This window comes from Anopheles maculipalpis, chromosome 3RL (genome assembly GCF_943734695.1).
Source record: "Anopheles maculipalpis chromosome 3RL, idAnoMacuDA_375_x, whole genome shotgun sequence".
Taxonomy (NCBI): domain Eukaryota; kingdom Metazoa; phylum Arthropoda; class Insecta; order Diptera; family Culicidae; genus Anopheles; species Anopheles maculipalpis.
Genome location: NC_064872.1, coordinates 20,427,721 through 20,433,915, shown reverse-complemented (window position 1 = coordinate 20,433,915; position 6,195 = coordinate 20,427,721). Strand labels below are relative to the sequence as shown.

Sequence of the window (6,195 nt, the reverse complement as noted above, 5' to 3'; positions counted from 1 at the left end):
GAAACATTTTGTAAAGAGAATAAATGATAATGAAATTTAATGTGCCAAGCAGTCTGGAATGCAGCCGTGGAGACTGGGTGGAATTGAAAGTGATATAATAAAATAAAATCGCTAAGGAAGCAAAATAATGGAGACGCCCAGCCTTTCATGCTCATGATGGAGACGCCCAGTCTTTCACGAGTGCCGTGAAGCTGAAGCATAATTTGTCACCTTTTCTGGTTGGTAATGGTTGTGTTAAAATTGATTATGCATTGTTTGTATTATTTTTTTTTTACACCTGTACATCACAGACCATTCAAAGTAACATTAACAGGATCGTAGATTCCATTTAACGACTGTTTTCGTCGTTGGCCGTGTACACAAAAAAACCATTCACTAAACACAACAAAAGCTTTCCCTTTCTATTTCTTACCGAAATGCGGCAAGGGAGAAAGGCATGCTTCGTGAACCAAAATAACACGTGCGCCCTTTCATCTTAACGCACGGTGCGCCACTCGGTACAATATTAGAAATAATTGAAGCGAAAATTGGAGAAATATAATTTCATAAGTCTGCAGGGGTGGGAAGCGACCGTTTGTATAGCGTTTTTTTTGTGTTTGCTTTTAGGACGTGTTGAACAAAAAAAAAAAAAAAGCTCGCTGGCTGAGGGTAAATCAAACAGCAATATGAGGAAACAAAACAAAAAGTTACATCAATTATCCAGCTCAGCACGGTGAAAGGTAACGGTCATGGTTTGCAAGATTGTTAAAATTTCCTTCCCAAAGCAATTCGAATGCTCCAGCAGAGAAAATAATTTGGTAAAAAAAAGTTGCCATAAAGCGAAATAAAAGGGGGCAGGAAACATGGCAAGCAAAATACCGTCCCATAAAAGTGAGTTCAACCCCAATGCAATTCGTTTCACCGAGAGCGCAAATCGTCGTGCAGAACGTGAACCGTACCTTTCATGACGTTTTTTTTTTTCTATCCGTATTAGGTGCCGTGCTGGTTGGATGCTGATGTTGTTTCACCGACGAAGCAAGTAATGTTTGATGGTATCCCAAGGAACTTATAACTTTTTTCCGAGTGAGTAAGATGCTAATGAAAAAATAGCGGAACGGTGAGCAGAAAAATGAGCACTCGTGCAAATGAAGAACGTCGATCCTGCTTAGTGTTAGGGCTTGAGTTTTTGTGTAGCTTATTTGCTTTTCAACAAAAGAACAGAATGCTAAAGAACGCCCATACAAGGGAGAGAGAGAGAGAGAGAGAGAGAGAGAGAGAGAGAAAGATAGAAGCGGTAATAGAATAAAAATAACAATCACCACCAGCCACAGAGAACGCTTCCTGCGCTTTGATCGAATGCTTAGCTTTCGCTCGGGAAAAAAATAAAACGCACATGAAACTGTCGTTAAAGTACCGGCAAAAGCTCATTAACAACAAACACAAAGGTTATGGTGAAGGCAACATCAAGTGAACACAAAAAAAAAGGGAAGAAAGAAACAAACACAGGCCATCGAAAGTTCATCGAAACACGGATCAAAGGGAACTTTGCTCGAACCGGAAAAGTTGAAGGGTGTTTCCCTCAAGCGAACCACGCCTGTACAACGAAAAGGAAAGTTTAAGGAAATTATTGTTCGGCTGGTTTTCTTTCATGCTTCACCTGTCAGAAGCAGCAGTCGGCATGTTAGACGAATGTCTGCAGCAAAAGTAAGCATAGCTCGTTTCTTGCTTTTGCTCTAATAAAGTTCAGAAATGTAGCCTTTTATGACAATTGTTGTGTTTGTTCTTAAGAAAATGTTTGTCTAGACTGGTGGACGAATTGTTTTTCCGCAATGTAATGGTTCGCTTTGCGAGGAAAAAGTAAAACAAGCTTCAAATGGGACAAACGAAAAACAAAAAACGTTCGCCTAAAAGTATGCAACCAGCGCGGCAACGAAAATTGCAAGAAATCGTCAAAAACGGCATTTGCATTTGATTAACTACCTGTCTTTTCAAACGTTCGTGCTTATTTTTGTGATTCCAAGTAAAAATCATTCACATCCACCGCAGATAAACATTTTTCTTAAGCTAGCAAAGTAAACAAGCTCAATTCCGCATCTGTTTTAAGCTCTGTTTTTTTTTTCTTGCTGCTTCCTGAACCAAATCGATTCCAATGAAGTAAAACAATATCTCATACCCATTTCCAGCCGGTACTCAAGCCTTCGCGGAAAGACGCTTTGCAATTCCTAATTTTTGGCGTATTTGTGCCAGCTTACCGCGAACTAATTCAAATTATGTGACCAAATCGGCCTGGGAATGTGGTTTCGCTTTTTTTTTTTTGGGGGTTGGAGCTTACCGAGAAGATGAAACGATAAACCAACGGAAACCGGTACGGATGGAGAGACCGGTTCACGGCGATGGTGGGCCACATTGCAAGACGAAAACAAATACCACCATCCAACTCCGTCCATCGTTTATCCAGCGGAGAAGAGTCCTGTCGGGTAGAATGGTTGGAATTTTTTTTTTTTGTGGGTGGGCTTCCTCAATATCCTCTCCAATTGGTCTCAATTCCACGGTTTCATTAGTCATAGGAAAAATGATCCTTAAAATGTGATTGAAAAAGTTTACGTGCTTCTCTAGCCGTGGAATTTGGGAGAACCGAGTAACGTCGAGTGAATGGTGAAGAAGCAGAGTGGAGCAACGAGCATGATGTGATTTGCCATCTTGCAATGTGGGGAGAGAACAAAAAAAACCCTTCCAAACAATGGGTGTGCTCGTGCTCGGTACAAGTAGTGTTGTTCATTTTCTTGCTGTTGGCTTATGTGGTTGAGATTACGGGCCAAAATGCGGGATGGGCAGAAGCATAAAACCATAACGCGTTGAGGCACGGTAAGGGTTGGTTTCTGTTTACCTTTTCTGGCCAATCGTGGCTGCTTGTGTGTGGGGTTGTGTGCGAGTGCGTTAGTACAGAACACAAAGGCATTTTCATCGCGTTTTATTGTCAACTCAAGAGCGGTGGTATACTTTCAATGCGTCCTCATAAAGCCACACACAGCAAAATGTCATAATAACGCATTTGGAATGAGCAGTTTCGGTGGAACGTTTGGTTTATGAGTCTGGGGAGGTCTTTATTTGTGGTCGAGCTTTGGTTTATTTTGTCCGTGTGTGGTCCCGTCACGTCAACAGGCGTATAGCACCAGAATCTTACCACACACATCAGTCAAATATTCCCTAGACAAATAATAGCGTAATGATTAAATTAGATTTGGTTCGTCACGCGGCACCACGAAGCAGCAATTGTCATTCTTATACACCGTGGACCGTACTTCCTTCTTCATTCGCGATGAATGAGATTGATAAAGTTTATTTAATGGAGAGAAAGAGAAAATAATATAAAGATGGAAAGAGATAGATAGAGAGAGAGAGAGAGGAACGGAGAGCAAGATATATCATAGCGCTCGAATGCATCAGGGCGTAGAATTTGACTTTGTGGTGAACTTTTCCCCGGCCCAGCTAATAGCAAAAGTTGCTGTACGTATTTAATAGAATCTGCGCTTGGCTAATGCCGCCCATTTCGATGGCAACAGGATTAAAAAAGGAGAAACAGCGAGAGGAACAGGAGAGTGGTAAGGGAAATACCACGGAAGACGGAAATTAGCAATGGGCGGACGGTTTTTGACATTTCTGCAACATCATTTCGGTGGCAGCCTCGTATCGTTCCCGGGCGGGTTTTTTTTCGCTTCAAAACGGCACGTCCAACGGTGCAGAGTGATCTCATTGCCTAAATGTATGCAACTTTTGCAACAAATGAAACCAACGATGAAAATGATGCGAACGTGCCTGGTCGATGGTTGGTTGATGGAGCCTCATGTACGAGTGCTGACGAACGAATGCTCTGGGAGATGATATTATTGTAACTGAGTGGATTCATATTGCGAACGTTAAAAGGGCGGAAAAGCTGACTAAGGAGGTGAATAATTTTATTTTAATTTTCGTGCTTTGCAATGTGAGTATACAAAAAATATTTGTAGGCCTTTTTTTGGGATGTGAACAGTTAGATAGAATAAAAAATCATGCAAGAAAAATTCAAATTTTTACCCTATAAATAGTAATTCTGCAAAAAAAAATGACATACCTTTTAGAGCAATTTGACTTCAATAAAAAATACGCCAAAAAGTATGCAATTCAATTTTTTCAACAGCAATTTAAGGCCTATTTCTTCCAAAATCTGCTAGACAATAACATAACTAACTGAGAACAGCTTTATTCCACGTATTTGTTTCTCATTTTTCTTCAAAGATTTTCCTATTAAGCAGTAGTACCCGGATCTTTGGCAGAAACTTGCTAATAAATATGCAATAAACAGCACCACGGGACACTAGACGCTCGATTTGCGTCAACGCTTGCACGTCCGAAATGGGGGTTTCCCCATCCAGGGCTAATCGGATCATAATCGATTTTGGAATATCCTGTTCTATCCACCAACTAGATCAGCCGATGCACCAATGTCCGCCACGGGGACCAATCCCCCAGATACCGGCCCCAGCTTATGAATATTGATTAATGGAAAGTTTTGCCTCTCGCTCCGAACGAGCGAACCAGCGCGAGCAGTCTAGTTTTTCGCGATGGAAAGCTATCGGTGCCACTTGGTCCCGCGTACAGTGATGTTTGCCTATGTCTGTACATGGGCTGTGGGCTGTGTGTGTGCTTTTATTTTGCTATCGTCATGCGGTTTTGTTCGCGACGTAAAAGAAGGTCACCGGAGCTACTTAAGGTTTGAGCTGAAGCTTCCCGTTGTACATGCCGAGAATGGAATGTAGCCGATGTAAATATTCCACCCCGGGTAAAGAAGAGGAAACCAGTGTGTGAGTGCGTTTGTGCGAGCACTTTGCATTGGATTATGATTGAGCCGATCCAATCGCTCACTTCCACGCCACTCGGCAAAATCGGATCATTTCCATTTCGCTGAAATAATGGTAGTGGGAAAGCGTAGTCCCACTTCCCACTTCAACCATTCAAGCGGCCAAGTGAACTTTTGCCACCTTTTCAAAGTACTACACTTGCAGTGGCTTAAAAACTGTGAAGTGAAATTGAGTGGCTTTTCGCGGTCACGTGGTGGTGAATTGCTGAAGCTTGTTGAGATTTTCACCCACTTTGTCGATGAGCGAAGCGGATGATAAGATTATTATCGGTTTTTTTTCTCTATCACTCTAACTCGTATCTCTGCGTCAACAAGCGTATTATAAGCGTGAATGTTGGGATGATAAGGCCAGGGCTAATAAAAAGCTGATCAAAGCATTCACTAATTTATGCTACGAGCTGATGAAGAGCAGATGTGGATTGCAGTTACGAGAGATCATCTCATTCATATTCAATCAACTTGATTTCTAGTGAATCAAGCTGGAATGCTATGGTAATTGGCACTAGAAATTAGTGTTGTAATCAATTTCAGCTAAAAAATGTAAAGGTGAAATCATGAGTGATTTATCAAAAGTATTGCATAAATTTAGGCATTCTTATGTTTTTCATTGAGTAAATTACAAAAAGAAAGGATGCCATATTTTTATGATGTTTCATTCAAAAAGCAGCAGCCTTAATGGATTATCATTATTTTACCGATGTGTATCACTTGGTCCGTGAAACATATTCACAGGAAGTTTTGTTTATAGTTATCTTGCCTTGGAGGGCTAGTCACTTATTAAAATGCTTGTTTTACTTCACTTTCGATAATCAACTGAACTATTTGAACCAATAATGCCCAATGTATTTATCGAACGATTCAATCGAGCACGACCAGGATAAGGCGAAATATTAGGAGGAAATGTCTCGAGAAGCCCCCCCTCGACTGTAAACGTCTCGAGAAGCCCCCAACACCCTTTGGGCTTTTTATTGAGAGTACCGATTTTGTGAGAGCATTATCAAGTTTGTTACCATTGTGAAATATGAATATGTTGCAAGGGTTAAGGGCTACATATCGGCCGTGATAATCCACATTCAGCTGAACGAGGATACCTAGAAGTATTCTAAGATTAAAACTGAAGCTCATGATAGGGAGAAAAGCAATAAAAGTTGAAATTTTAGATATTTTCCCACTAATTAATTAATCTATTTTTGACCGCATAGGCATCACACTGTGTATCCTTGGTGACATGTGATGCGCTTTGCATACATTTTGGCGTATTTCATACAGTGACGAACAAATTTCCCCAGGTGGCGGTCTTATCGAGTCTTTTAGCGTAA

At 41.0% G+C, this 6,195-nt stretch overlaps 2 protein-coding genes across 2 annotated transcripts in view; both read left to right on the top strand.

The window, feature by feature from the left end:
* Window positions 1-6,195, top strand: part of LOC126565490 (uncharacterized) — a 500,287-nt gene that overhangs the window by 59,070 nt on the left and 435,022 nt on the right. The gene's annotated exons all lie outside the window — the stretch shown is intronic.
* The window catches only part of LOC126564801 (protein PRRC1-like), a 299,123-nt gene that overhangs the window by 255,707 nt on the left and 37,221 nt on the right, over window positions 1-6,195 (top strand). The gene's annotated exons all lie outside the window — the stretch shown is intronic.